General features: G+C 36.3%; 1 protein-coding gene across 2 annotated transcripts in view; it reads right to left on the bottom strand.

Annotated features, from left to right (window-relative positions):
• The window catches only part of LOC139120558 (inositol polyphosphate-5-phosphatase A-like), a 103,850-nt gene extending 103,160 nt beyond the window's left edge, over positions 1–690 (bottom strand). The window contains exon 1 of one of the 2 annotated variants that reach the window (XM_070685032.1): positions 1–690. This exon is cut by the window's left edge and continues 153 nt beyond it. The gene's annotated coding sequence lies outside the window, so the exon portion shown is untranslated. The other variant, XM_070685031.1, reaches the window with a different exon arrangement.
• Positions 691–14,912: the final 14,222 nt, after the last annotated feature.

Genomic DNA, 14,912 nt, shown 5'->3' with positions numbered 1-14,912 from the left:
AGAGCTTTCAATGGCTATCCTCACTGCGGCTGACACTACGCTGCGGTTGTTCGCAGTTTCAGCTTCTAGTGAAAGTTAATGAGTGATTGAGTAGAGCAGGAACTGAGTAGGCGCTGATGACCTAACCAGTAAGGTCAGTGTTTACCCGGCAAATCAACAAGAAATTATAGGAATAGCCAAAACAAACAATAAGCCTCTGTACGAAGACTCTGCCCGCCGGCTTGCAGCAGACGTCAAGGAAAGTCTGTGGGTATGAAGTTACGTGTGTGAAATTACAACAGCCTTGGGCTAGTCGGACATGGCGTTGATCATAGAATACGCTGGTAGATGAGTATGTGGATTGATAGGGACGCCGCACGCTAGGGTGTTTGACAGATTCCTCCAAAAGGCCAATGGAATATCCGTACAAAGCTGAGCCGCGGTGGTTTCACGTTAGATGTTGGCACTGCGCGAAAGACGATTTCTACAACCGATCAACATCTCACAAGTTCGCCGTGTTCCTGTAACTTGATCAGCATTTCGCATGGTGAAACTCCAATGGAGCCCTCGGCCTGTTAGGGTATTCCACAGTCACTTTGTTGTAATGTTATGGGAAGAGGTCTGTGTATGTACTATAGAGCCCGCTTACGCGATCGATCACTCAGTTTCAATGAGGCCTCCAAACACTTGTACTTGTACACATATACTGCTGACGACACACAATCTGTGTGTTTATTTGTAGGTGTCGTCTACAGAGGGCGATATCCATTCCTCACATTTGGAGAGAGGTAGTGGTCTCATGCTAACTCGCGAATCCTACAAGTTAGGGAGCATTCGTTTTTTACAGGGAAGGGGGGCTGGTGGAAATCGGGGGGGTTTGACTTTTACAAAACCGTTTTTAGTGGGGGAGGATCAAATTTTACAATCAATGATTGGAAGGGGTCAAATTTTATAAAGGTTTGTATGGAGTTATGGAAAAAAAATTGACTTAGGAATTTCACCGAAATGTTGCTTGGTCCTCCCGGTATCTATGAGTAGTCTATGAGAAGCTATGAATAATTTCTTTTAAATACAAAACTAGCTAAATCTGTGTATCTATAGACTCTTGATTATTGATATTAATGTACTTGATAAGACTAGGGTAGTTACCGGTGCACGTGCGAGCAAGAAATTTGAATTTGGAATTTCACCGAAATGTTGATTCACTATCTTGTCTATGAGGAAACTATGAATGATTTTTTTCCAATACAAAAGTAGGTAAATCTGTGTATTTATGTACTCTTGATTGTTGATATTGGTGTGTTTGATAAGACTAGGGCGATTACAAGTTCATGCTTGTGCAAAAAATTTGATTTTGGAATTTCACCAAAAATGTTGATTCTCTATACATTGTGTGGTATGTAAGGAAACTATACAAAACTAGCTATTAAAATATGTGCTTTAAAAAAGTTTGACAATTGATGTAAATGTACGTGATGAGAATATCATATTTGAAAGAGCAGATCTGAAAAACCACTATGATATTGGAATTTCACCCAGTGATCGTTTATAAAGTTCAAAAAGGATTCTTTGAAAGTTCAAAAGTCAAATGGAAAATTATAAGTCAATTAAGATATTACTGATACGGACTGTGACATCTCGGGGAGGGTCGCTGTTTTTTGTGCATGAAAATTGGGGTGGGTAACTCTTTTTCTTGCAAACACTTTTGAAGGGCCTAATTTTTGAGCCCAGGGCCATAGGGTGCGAAGGGTTAATGAAATCTGATGATTTTTTTTGGGGGGGAGGGGGGTCACATTTTACAATTGATGAATTTAGGGGGGGTCGAATTTTAGAAATTTGATTTGGAGGGGGAGTCGCTTTTTACATTTCATTTGTCGCTCAAGTTCCACTGACCCCCCTCCCCGTAAAAAACGAATGCTCCCTTAGAGTTTAGGGAGCGTTCAGTAATTATTACCAAAAGTCGCAAACTCTCTACCCGCAGATCTTTTAAATAGCAGAGTTACATGTACATGTAATTGGGTTTGAAATGGTTGTATGTACTTTGTGAGTGAGTTCAGCCAAGCGGTCCAGCAAAACATAGTTAACCTATGGGGTAAAATTTTACAATTTCAACTTGCTTATTATTTATCAATAAGTATGAACTGAGCCATTACTTTCAGGTGGAATGCATTTCGGGGACAATTATTGGGACTCTCAAAGAGTCAAGCTTGTTCTCTTCCTTTCAGGCTTATTACTTTTGAGGGCTCATTTTGAAGCGAGTTCTTGGCTCACACCGGTAGGCCTACACCCACTGTCCAACAGTTGCTCGTTTGCTCCGATTCCGCTCTGCGTCTAGGAGTCCCGTAGTTCAGTTCAGTTCAGTTCAATTGGGATTTAATATCTTGCGATAATACCATCACGTGTCAGGTCCTGTTAATGGTACGGAAGTATCTATCAATTTTATTCTTGAAACTATTCACATCTTATATAAGAGAGAACAACAGAGTAAGGTAGAGAGTCCAACTCATCAACAATGCGGAGGGAGAAGGAGTATTTACGGATGTCAAGTCTACACGATTTCTTTTGCAGCTTCTCAGTGTGTACTCTCTTAGTTTGAGACAAACAACGAGCCATTACTATGTTGCAGTCATCTATAATATTTAAATCTTGTACACTTCTATCATGTCACCTTTTACACGACGTGTATACATGCACGTAAAACGAACGGGTTTGTCTCAGTGTATATGTATACTAGTCCATCGGGTGCGTAGGTGCAGAGCGGACGAGCAAACGAGCTACTTTGGTACACCTTTCTATGGGAGTCCCCACTCCCGTACAAGGCCGACTTTAACCAAGCCGTATGGCTTAGATGATAGCCATCTACTGGAAAAATGAATGCCGCAGTGCCAAACCCATGTTTCTGAAGCTACAGAATGTTTTAGCTGCGATCTCTTTCAAAGTTCCTTCCGAAAACGTCAACGCCAGTATTGTTTTTACCAAGAGGCCGGCTATTATATGAATTGCTTTAATTTTTTGAGTAATCTACTATCCTTTTTTTGCATGTCTTGAAATCAATGGCAAAGTCGACAAAGTCGCTACCAACACACTGCAGCATCTAAAACAAGCGGACTCTACATGGGAACAGATCTCGTGTCAGATCGTAATTTTAGGAGTGACAACTTATCCAAAAGAAACTTCTAAGTGAATTAGATGCTCTAATGGCTTATCATCTGGACATACTCGAGATGTAAAGATAGCTTGTCCATAGATTGAAAATAATTTTTTCGTAAACAGCATGAGATACATTATGAAAAATAAAAATGGCAGGGCCAATCAAACTCTAGATATGTTTTAGATCGGAAATCTTCGTACAATAGGTGACCTGAGACGATCGTACCTCTTGCCCTTATTGCATTGATAAAGCAAGCGTTGTAATTGTATGCTCTCTCCCTCCCTCCCTCCCTCCCTCCCCCTCCTCCCTCTCTCTCTCTCTCTCTCTCTCTCTCTCTCTCTCTCTCTCTCTCCTCTCTCTCTCTCTCTCTCTCTCTCTCTCTCTCTCTCTCTCTCCTAACAGAGCTTGCTGAGGGCGTGTTTCAACACAGGTAGCTTCTGTGAATTATCTCTGCTTTGCAGTGATATATTCATTCTAAGACTATGAACGACACATACAAATATGTAAAACTGTTCCAGTGCATAGAAAGAGTGAAAAATACAGGAAATTGCCAAGAGAGTTCTTTATTCATTTTTAAGGCCATCAGTTCAATAAACTTTAACATTACAGTGAAATAGAGTACATATATTTTTAAATTGACGGGTAAATAGTACAAACACTTACTCCACTTTCTCATTACTGTTTACTTGTGTCTCTCTTCTTAATTTCATAGCATAAAATCTTATGTTAGATGATGAATAATATTTAGATAAAGTTAATTGAATTCGATAAATTTTCTCGTTATCTGAGGATTAAAATGATATCAGGCAATATACTTCACCCTTACACTATCGAAAAATTTACGTACTAAAACTTATTCGTTTTCAGCTTCGTTCCCAACGTTCTTGCATGTACATCACTTTTTTAATTTTCCATCTTTTTCACTTCGCAAGTGATGAGAAAAGCATCTAGACGCGCTAGCATAACCATGTGTAGCTGTGGGTTCATGGTGGTTAAAGACGGGATTCCTGCCTGTTACGGATTGGTTTTGACTCAAGTTTTACGACCTTGAACGCGGGGTTAAAAGTCGTAAAAGTCAAAACCAGCCCGCAAAAGGCAGGAATCTCGTCTGTAACCACCACAGCTATGGACCCACAGCTCAACCATGTCTATCTTAATTTCACAGTGGAAATCTACTTTTACGTTGTAAGTGTATATATATTATTGCCTGAATACATGGGTTTATGTGCTCGAGGGCAGGTGACAATTTGCCCGACGTCAGGAGACGCCAGGAGGGCTAATTGTCTCCTGCTGCGAGGGCACATAAACCTATGTAGTCAGGCAATAATATTTTTATTACATGCCTCTTCACAGTTAACGCTATATGAGATTTAGTTACATGCAGGGCATTCTCACAGAATGTTGCCATTATCGACCAGCATCAAACAGACTAAAACGAAATTCAAATATTCATACGCGCATGGATATTTCACATCTACCTCTACGTCGAAAACGTCGAAGGGCTTCACCGGACCGGGTAACAATGGAAACCGGTCAGTACATCGTTCACATGGCCCACTAACTCGCCGGATGTTCCTATTCAAACCAGTGCACTGATTTGCACTCACATCGAGGCATGTAATAAAATTCCCGATATGAAAGTTTGTAAAGGGTACATATTTCACTGCACCAGCTACTTTACAAATATATTTTTAAAGTTCTCTATAACAGGACTCATAAAAACGTTCTCCTCAAGAAGTTCATGGTTATCCAATACATCTTGTAAATCATACAGATATAGTAGATTTTCACATGCTGTACCGACGTTGGTTTTAACCTGACACAAGCATATCAATGTAGTAACGCATCTGATGACATTACTTGGATAACGGTCGTTCAGCATTCTATTTCACACATTTTTCGCAGTATACACATATTTTACTTGCTCTATGAATGCTCATCGGTACTTTTCTAGCTTGGTGTGCTTGGGTTTTTGTAGTCACAATCCAATAAAGTCTACCAGGAAACATAACACCCAGGTACTTACAATAAGATACAACATTAACTCTTTCTCCATTGAAAAACCGCTTTTCGTCCTTTGCAAGATATCCCTCACCTTTAAATACAATAACCTTCGCCTTTTTTATATTAATAATAATAATATTAATTTTTACAATTTTTTTACTAGAATAATTCAATGAAAATGCGTTCTAATCCAATAATTGTATCTGTAAAAAGTACTTTATCATTGATTGAGAATACATCCTTGTCTGACACAGACAGGACAACTTACACCCGTGGCCACTTTAGTGTTGATCAAGCCTGTCTGGTACAAGCAGAATTTCTGTCTGCAGAAGGGTGATAAAACGGTTACTTTACCCTGTATCAGTGGTGATAATGATCCTACTATCGGTACCCCGTGGACACGCCGATTAGCCTGAAATTAGGGAGTGATTATAAAATACACTGTATACAAATGATGTTGACCACAGCATTTGCCCTATCAGTACTCAGTATCTGCTAAAATTCATGTGTTTCAAATGTAGTCAGTGTTAGAGAACATCACACATTTTGTGCCGATTTCAATTTTGCAGTGAATGAATACCAACGATACTATAGTGTTCAGACTTTGTTCAGACGCGGGAATTAAGGAAATGCCACTTTCAAAATGTTAGTGATAAAATTACAAACATCGCCCGTCTTGACTGCAAATCTTTCGAAATAAACATTCACTTGCACTAAGCCATGTTTCTTTCCTACAAACCGTGAATAAACTTACTCTAATTTCACTTGGTACGAAAGGTAAGAGTTAAGTACAGTCGAGGTAGCATTTTACATGTACATGTATTCACATGTGTGTAACCATATGAACGACATTTTTCTCATCCCGGTTGAAGGGAACTTGTCCTGATACATGTTCATCTCTTACAAACTTTTCTGGCTCCCTCCACGCTTATCTTAAAACGCTTGCTTGTTTCTTTGTAAGCTGCTCGTGATACCTCGCTAGGTGCCGGATTGCCACCACAATCTCTTATATTTTGAACAATCAAGCTTGCTACGTCCTCACTGAAGTATTTGCCCCTATGATATTAGCGACCGTTGTTATTGATGTTCATTGTCGGAGTGCAGACTTAGGCCTACAGCGTGTCTACAGTGCAGTGTTGTCATCGATTTGAATTGGGCAGGCGAGACATTTTATAGTAGAATGTTATCTCAATCCTAACAGTGGGGTGCCGATAGTGAACCTTACATTTATTACACCGATCACCACTTTGTTTCGTTTATACAAACAGAATTTCTGCTTGCTGCAGACAGGATTAATCAACACTAAAGTGGCCACGGGTGTAAGGGGATACAGTCGTCGGAACTGCACTCAAAGGTCGTATGGGACCCATATGACCAATGTAAACACTGTATCCAAGGTACGATGGTGATTGATGAAAGTTAAAACATGTCTGTCACAATGTACATCGTATAATTTAAATGTTGCAGCTATGATGATGACGTGCATCTAGATATCGTGCACGAAATAGTCCGTGGGCTGGAGGGGCCCACCGTGCACCCCCCCCCCACATCCCTACTTCTTGGGTATTTTTTTGTTCTTTAGGACCTGCTGAACAAGAAAAAAGATGTTAACATTGGATATTTTGGGATGCACTACCTATCTCGGCTGGTTTTTGATTTGCATGTACCGCAAAAAATGGCGAAAAATGGGTAGGGGTAGGGGGTACTATATCCTCCCCTACATTGAGTAAACTAGCATGAAATAGCACAAACCATACATTTTTGGAAAGCTGAGATTCTGCTCTTTATGAAAAACACCAACTTTAGCAAAATTAATTTGTGTACATAGAATAGGACGACTTTAAAATGAATTTTTTTGACAATTTTGAAATTTTTTACCCAAAATACCATGTAACAATTGTGATTTACTTGTTATTAAGCAAAATTTTGACAGCTTTTTTTTTGAATTATTTATTCCCACATATTAAACAAGGAAAAAGTGTTAACATTAGATATTTAACTATACACTACTTCTCCTGAGTCAATTTTGAATTGCGTGTATCTGTATGGGGTGTGCAAAAGCTAGGGGTAGGGGTACAACATTCTTTCCTTGATGAAGTAAACTGGCTTGAAATGCCATATACCTTATAGTTTTAGAAAGCTTAGATACTGGTCTTTCTAAAATGCATAAAGTTTTAGTGAAAAAATATGACGTCATAGAATTGGATAACTTTAAATCGATTTTTTCTGGTAATTCAGTATTTTTAACCGGAAGAAAATACGATAACTATTGTTTCCTCCTTATGAAGCAAATCAAACACATTTATGGATGTTATTTACTAATTGCAATGTGCGGAAGAAGAAAATAAATGTCAAAATTGGGTATTTACCATACATTATTGTCTCTAGTCACTAAAATAGCAAGTTTTGCTACATTGGTATATCGTGAATGGGCATTTTATTGTTATGCAATGAACTAATGCACAGCCTTAAAAAGAAGACTCGAAAACGTGCACACATAGTCATATTGCCATTTTCTCCTTCAAGTAAATAGATTATTGACGACTGTCTATTGTTATAATTTAATTTTTAAATATTTTTCTATAAAATAATTTTGTTTAAGGCGTATTTGGAAAATTGTCTATGCCTCCTTGTCTTACTTTATATACAGCAAGCATTACTAACAATCTATTAGGCCAAGGCTAGAGGGGCGTCTACGTGCACCTCCCCCTCACCCCACAGGATAACAAACTTGTAATTTTCAGAAGCCTTGGGATCCCTAGAATAAGAAATGGGATTTTAACAGACAAAATATAGGGACTCAATAGCTGTTACGGTCATGTTTTGAAGGGTACCACAAAATCACGATTTTGTGACCCACGTGGATTTTTGTCAAACCTGTCTTCTTGTACGTGATCTGCTGAGCTTACTGTTTAACATGACCTAAGTTATGGGGTATCATTAGAAAGGTAATTTATTTTTCTTGAAAATGGTATATAGCAATATGCAATATCTTCTACAGTTTTCATAAAATAGGGCCATAATTTACCCCATACCCCAAAGTTTTATGTCACAAATTACTGTCAAAACTAATCTAAATTCCACCAATTATTTACCTAAACATAATACAAAAGGCAATACTGTGTATTAACTTTGTGGTATTTGCTACAGGTACATGTTAGAAACTTGGAATAAACTTTTACAGAAAAAATATTGGATCCTGTAGCTGTAACAGTCATATTTTGAAGGGTACCGAAAAATCACAGTATAACTGACTCGCATTCGTTTTTGTTAAACCTATCTTCTAGTAAGTCTTCTGCTGAGCTTATTTTGAACATAACGAGGCCAATGGGGTACCATTAGAAAGTTAATTTACTCTTCTTTAAAATGATATGTTGCAATATGCAATATCTTCTATAGTTTTCATGAAATAAGATCAAAACTTACCCCATACCCCAAAGTTTTATGTCGCAAATTACCATCAAAACTAATCTCAAATTCTACCAATTATTTTCCAAGACACATTACAAAAGGCAATTCTTTGTATAAAATATATTTTATTTGGTACAGGGACATGTCAAAAATATGAGTTAGACTTTAAAGAGACAAAATATTGGTATTGAATGACTGTTACTGGCATGTTTTGAAGGGTACCGTGAAGTCAGAGTATTACCGACTCGCATATGTTTTTGTTAAATGTGTCGTCTTGTAAGTTTTCTGCTGAGCTTACTTTTTAGATAGCCTAGATAAGGGGCTGCCATTGGAAAGACAATTCATTGGCTTTAAAATGACATATTGCAATATGCAATATCTTCTACAGTTTTTATGAAATAGGGCCATAATTTACCCCATACCCCAAAGTTTTATGTCACAAATTACTGTCAAAACTAATCTTAAATTCTACCAATTATTTACCTAGACATTATACAAAGGGCAATGATTGGTATCAAATTTGTTTATTTGATACAGGTAAATGTTAGTAACTTGAAATAAACTTTTGACAGAAAAATATCCAGATGCTCTAGCTGTAACAGTCCTATTTTGAATGGTACTGCAAAATCACAGTACTGCCAACTTGCATACATTTTTGTTAAACCTGTCTTCTTGTAAGTCTTCTACTGAGCTTACTTTTTAACATAATGTAGCAAGTTTGGCATCATTGGAAAGGTAATTACTCTTCTTTAAAATAATATATTGCAATATGCAATATCTTTTATAGTTTTCATGAAATAGGACCACAACTTACCCATACCCCAAAGTTTTATATTCCAAATTACCGTCAAAACTAATCTCAAATTCTGACAACTATTGACCGGGACATAATATAAAGGGCAATGATTTGTATTAAATTTAGTATATTTGCTTTAGGTTCATGTTAGAAACTTGAAACGAACTTTTAACAGAAAAAATATTGTGATGCTGTAGCTGTAACAGTCATATTTTGAAGGGTACCACATACTCACAGTATTGCCAACTCGCATACGTTTGGTTAAACCTGTCTTATTAAAAGTCATCTGCTGAGCCTATTTTTTAACATAACCCAGCTATTGAGGTATCGTTAGAAAGGTAATTTTTTCTTCTTTGATATGACATATTGTAATATATAATATCTTCTTAAGTATTCAGGAATAAGACCAAACTTACCCAACACCCCTAAGTTTATATTGCAAATTACTATCACTTCTAATCTCAAATTCTACCAAACTTTTACCTAGACATACTACAAAAGGCAATGATTTGTATGAAATCTGTTTTATTTGCTACAAAGACATGTTAAAAATATTAGATAGACTTTTAAAAAACAAAATATTGGGAATGAATGGTTGTTGCTGTCATGTTTTGAAGGGTACTGTAAAGTCTCAGTCTTGCCCACTCGTATGTGTTTTTGTTAAATGTGTCATCTTGTAAGTCATCTGCTGAGCTTACTTTTTACTCTAACCTATCTTATAGACTATCATTGGAAAGAAAATTTATTTTGCCTTAAAGTGACATATTGTAATATGAAATATCTTTAATAGTTTTCATGAAATAGGACCAGACTTACCCCATATCCCAAATTCGCAAACTGCAAAGTTTCGAACAGATGTAGTTTGCACATAAAACTAAGGGCGGAGTAAGTTTTTTGCCATTTCATTACAACTTCAGATGATAATGCACTTTATCATATGCTAAAATAAAGAGTGATAAAAGCTTTGTAATGATACCCTATAATCTGCGTTACGGATAAAATAAAGGTTGGCAGATAAATTTCATGGAAACTTGTTTAATAAAATTTCACGGGTTTCAGCAACATATATCCTGCTATCCTTCAAACTATGATGCTAACAGCTGTTAAATCACAATAATTATCCTGTTAATGGTATCTTTCATAGTTGGAAATGTCTCTGTAACAAATAAAATAGGTTTCATACAAAGTTTGTCTTTTTTTATAGAATTTATCGTAATTAAATGCTAGTATTGACAGTAATATACAACATAAAACTTTGGGGTATGGGGTAAGGTTTGGTCCTATTTCATGAAAACTATAGAAGATATAGCATATTACAATATGTCATTTTAAAGCCAAATAAATTGTCTTTCCAATGGCAGCCCATAATCTAGGCTATGGTAAAAAGTAAGCTCAGCAGAAACTTACAAGACGACACATTTAACAAAAACATATGCGAGTCGGTAATACTCTGACTTCACGGTACCCTTCAAAACATGCCAGTAACAGTCATTCAATACCAATATTTTGTCTCTTTAAAGTCTAACTCATATTTTTGACATGTCCCTGTACCAAATACAATATATTTTATACAAAGAATTGCCTTTTGTAATGTGTCTACGAAAATAATTGGTTGAATTTGAGATTAGTTTTGATGGTAATTTGTGACATAAAACTTTGGGGTATGGGGTAAGGTTTGGTCCTATTTCATGAAAACTATAGAAGATATAACATATTGCAATATGTCATTTTAAAGCCAAATAAATTGTCTTTCCAATGGCAGCCCATAATCTAGGCTATGGTAAAAAGTAAGCTCAGCAGAAAACTTACAAGACGACACATTTAACAAAAACATATGCGAGTCGGTAATACTCTGACTTCACGGTACCCTTCAAAACATGCCAGTAACAGTCATTCAATACCAATATTTTGTCTCTTTAAAGTCTAACTCATATTTTTGACATGTCCCTGTACCAAATAAAATATATTTTATACAAAGAATTGCCTTTTGTAATGTGTCTACGAAAATAATTGGTTGAATTTGAGATTAGTTTTGATGGTAATTTGTGACATAAAACTTTGGGGTATGGGGTAAGGTTTGGTCCTATTTCATGAAAACTATAGAAGATATAACATATTGCAATATGTCATTTTAAAGCCAAATAAATTGTCTTTCCAATGGCAGCCCATAATCTAGGCTATCTAAAAAGTAAGCTCAGCAGAAAACTTACAAGACGACACATTTAACAAAAACATATGCGAGTCGGTAATACTCTGACTTCACGGTACCCTTCAAAACATGCCAGTAACAGTCATTCAATACCAATATTTGTCTCTTTAAAGTCTAACTCATATTTTTGACATGTCCCTGTACCAAATAAAATACATTTTATACAAAGAATTGCCTTTTGTAATGTGTCTACGAAAATAATTGGTAGAATTTGAGATTAGTTTTGATGGTAATTTGCGACATAAAACTTTGGGGTATGGGGTAAGTTTTGATCTTATTTCATGAAAACTATAGAAGATATTGCATATTGCAACATATCATTTTAAAGAAGAGTAAATTAACTTTCTAATGGTACCCCATTGGCCTCGTTATGTTCAAAATAAGCTCAGCAGAAGACTTACAAGAAGACAGGTTTAACAAAATGTATGCAAGTTTGCAGTACTGTGATTTTTCGGTACCCTTCAAAATATGACTGTTACAGCTACAGGATCCCAATATTTTTTCTGTTAAAAGTTTATTCCAAGTTTCTAACATGTACCTGTAGCAAATAACACAAAGTTAATACACAGTATTGCCTTTTGTATTATGTATAGGTAAATAATTGGTGGAATTTAGATTAGTTTTGACAGTAATTTGAGACATAAAACTTTGGGGTATGGGGTAAATTATGGCCCTATTTTATGAAAACTGTAGAAGATATTGCATATTGCTATATACCATTTTCAAGAAAAATAAATTACCTTTCTAATGATACCCCATAACTTAGGTCATATTAAACAGTAAGCTCAGCAGATCACGTACAAGAAGACAGGTTTGACAAAAATCCACGTGGGTCACAAAATCGTGATTTTGTGGTACCCTTCAAAACATGACCGTAACAACTATTGAGTCCCTATATTTTGTCTGTTAAAATCCCATTTCTTATTCTAGGGATCCCAAGGCTTCTGAAAATTACAGGTTTGTTATCCTGTGGGGTGAGGGGGGAGGGGCACGTAGACGCCCCCTCTAGTGTCGGCTTAACAGATTGTTAGTAATGCTTGCTGTATATAAAGTAAGATAAGGAGGCATAGACAATTTCCAAATACGCCTTAACAAAATTATTTTATAGAAAAATATTTAAAAATTAAATTATAACAATAGACAGTCGTCAATAATCTATTTACTTAAAGGAGAAAATGGCAATATGACTATGTGTGCACGTTTTCGAGTCTTCTTTTTAAGGCTGTGCATTAGTTCATTGCATAACAATAAAATGCCCATTCACGATATACCAATGTAGCAAAACTTGCTATTTTAGTGACAAGAGACAATAATGCATGGTAAATACCCAATTTTGACATTTATTTTCTTCTTCCGCACATTGCAATTAGTAAATAACATCCATAAATGTGTTTGATTTGCTTCATAAGGAGGAAACAATAGTTATCGTATTTCTTCCCGTTAAAAATACTGAATTACCAGAAAAAATCGATTTAAAGTTATCCAATTCTATGACGTCATATTTTTTCACTAAAACTTTATGCATTTTAGAAAGACCAGTATCTAAGCTTTCTAAAACTATAAGGTATATGGCATTTCAAGCCAGTTTACTTCATCAAGGAAAGAATGTTGTACCCCTACCCCTAGCTTTTGCACACCCCATACAGATACACGCAATTCAAAATTGACTCAGGAGAAGTAGTGTATAGTTAAATATCTAATGTTAACACTTTTTTCCTTGTTTAATATGTGGGAATAAATAATTCAAACACAAAAAGCTGTCAAAATTTTGCTTAATAACAAGTAAATCACAATTGTTACATGGTATTTTGGGTAAAAAATTTCAAAATTGTCAAAAAATTCATTTTAAAGTCGTCCTATTCTATGTACACAATTAATTTTGCTAAAGTTGGTGTTTTTCATAAAGAGCAGAATCTCAGCTTTCCAAAAATGTATGGTTTGTGCTATTTCATGCTAGTTTACTCATGTAGGGGAGGATATAGTACCCCCTACCCCTACCCATTTTCGCCATTTTTTGCGGTACATGCAAATCAAAAACCAGCCGAGATAGGTAGTGCATCCCAAAATATCCAATGTTAACATCTTTTTTCTTGTTCAGCAGGTCCTAAAGAACAAAAAAATACCCAAGAAGTAGGGATGTGGGGGGGGGGGGGTGCACGGTGGGCCCCTCCAGCCCACGGACTAAAATACATTGTTTGTAAACAAGAAACTCGCACAGGCGCAGTTCCGACGACTGTTTTCGTATTAGTAAATGCACAAAACTTGACTTCTTTACAAGCAGAATTCAACATTTTAAACATTCTCCCCTGGACACCACCCTTTAAGAGTATATACCAAAGTCTCTGACGTTAAAGGGCATCAAACTTTTTTAGCATAATCAACGAAGGCCACGTTTTCTTGATGAATATATATTTCTCAACAACAGACCGTAGAATAAAGATGTTATCTATCGTAGAATAACCATGTCGAAAAACCAATCTGATTAAAATCGGATGTAGAGTACGGCGACGTCTTCTTATGCGTACGCGGTATTCTCTCGCTGTCGCCCCTCACTAGTGAGGGGCGACAGCGTCGAAAACCTGCCTGAGTTTCGTCGATCTTTCCCGATGCATCAGCCCAAACTTTGTAATGTGAGACGACTACTCAAAATGGAAGTAATTTTTTTACTAGAGACACTCAACATAGATATTCCTCTGTAGTTTTCGGGAGAGTAGGCTGAATCACTTTTAAAAAGAGGTATGATAATTACTTTCGATCAATCTTTAGGAAATTCTAAAGTTTCTCAGTAAACCATACTTCTTCTTTCTTCAAAAAACACAATCTTTATCAAACCAAGGAGCGCTGTCTCTGATTTGACATGGTCAATGAAACCTTCTGTATCATTTACATTGCTTTGCGACACTCATAAATTCCAAATACAGGTTAGTAATTAAATTGTTTACATCGATAAAAGAATCTGGAAAATCATCTTCAAAATATTTGTCATATAATTTGTGACAAGTTTGAAAATTCACAGTCTTTCTCAGGACGTCAGGTGCATTTACGTAAAACTTGATCACCCACGTGTATTTAAAAGCATTGTAATATTTGATGCTAAAGAAAATGACATAGGAATGATCAGATTCGCTACACAATTCTATTGAATAGGTTTTTACATTTATCAACTTTGAGACTGTCTCACAATTCGCAAATGTCGAGTTTTTGCGATGCGGCAGCTAGATCATACCCGGTAACACGGTTATCTTCTTTCAGCTCGTTGACCTCGTCTGACCGAGTTGATTGAACAGATTTATTTACGTCACTGGATTGATCTTTCGGATTAGAACTCGAAAATTTTAGTTCGGTTGTTTGTTTTTTTTGTT

This window comes from Ptychodera flava, chromosome 20 (assembly GCF_041260155.1).
Source record: "Ptychodera flava strain L36383 chromosome 20, AS_Pfla_20210202, whole genome shotgun sequence".
NCBI lineage: Eukaryota > Metazoa > Hemichordata > Enteropneusta > Ptychoderidae > Ptychodera > Ptychodera flava.
The sequence above is the reverse complement of the archived record's forward strand: the minus strand, read 5'-3'. Positions and strand labels throughout refer to the sequence as shown.